Source organism: Schistocerca piceifrons, chromosome 3, assembly GCF_021461385.2.
Source record: "Schistocerca piceifrons isolate TAMUIC-IGC-003096 chromosome 3, iqSchPice1.1, whole genome shotgun sequence".
NCBI lineage: Eukaryota > Metazoa > Arthropoda > Insecta > Orthoptera > Acrididae > Schistocerca > Schistocerca piceifrons.
Genome location: NC_060140.1, coordinates 417,175,193 through 417,175,890, shown reverse-complemented (window position 1 = coordinate 417,175,890; position 698 = coordinate 417,175,193). Strand labels below are relative to the sequence as shown.

Genomic DNA, 698 nt, shown 5'->3' with positions numbered 1-698 from the left:
ATCTGGGGTCTTGGAAAGTAATGTATCTACCCACAGTGGAAAATTGCAACGTTAAAATTTTAAGTGTCCATTATGTTCCTCTGATTTCAGTCCTGTATACTGATTAGCAGCTGGGCTTAAATGTATAGCACTCCGTCTTCAGTCCACAAGTAGCCCATCGGGACCATCCGATCGCCGTGTCATCCACAGCTGAGGATGCAGATAGGAGGGGCAGGTGGTCAGCACACCATTCTCCCGGTCGTTATGATGGTTTTCTTTGCCCGGAGCCGCTACTGTTCGGTCGAGTAGCTCCTCAATTCGCATCACGAGGCTGAGTGCACCCCGAAAAATGGCAACAGCTCATGGCAGCCAGGATGGTCACCCATCCAAGTGCCAGCTACGCCCGACAGCGCTTAACTTCGGTGATCTGACGGGAACCGGTGTATCCACTGAGGCAAGGCCGTTGCCTCTTAAATATATAATCAACCAAAATTAAATGTTCCGTTAAGCATAAGAATATAGTTACCGCTGTCACTGATTACTTTTGACGCAAAATGAGGACATCGCAGATATTCACATGCGCTTGCAGAGTGTCTACGGAGACGTGGCAACAAACAAAAGCACGGTGAGTCGCTGGGTTGGCGTCTGTCATCCCCGCAACAATGGTCGCGAAAACCCGTCCGATCTACCGCGTGCCGGTCGGCTGCAAACTACTGTGA

General features: G+C 50.1%; 1 pseudogene; it reads right to left on the bottom strand.

Annotated features, from left to right (window-relative positions):
• Window positions 1-329: 329 nt before the first annotated feature.
• On the bottom strand, window positions 330-447 carry LOC124790731 (annotated as a pseudogene).
• Window positions 448-698: the final 251 nt, after the last annotated feature.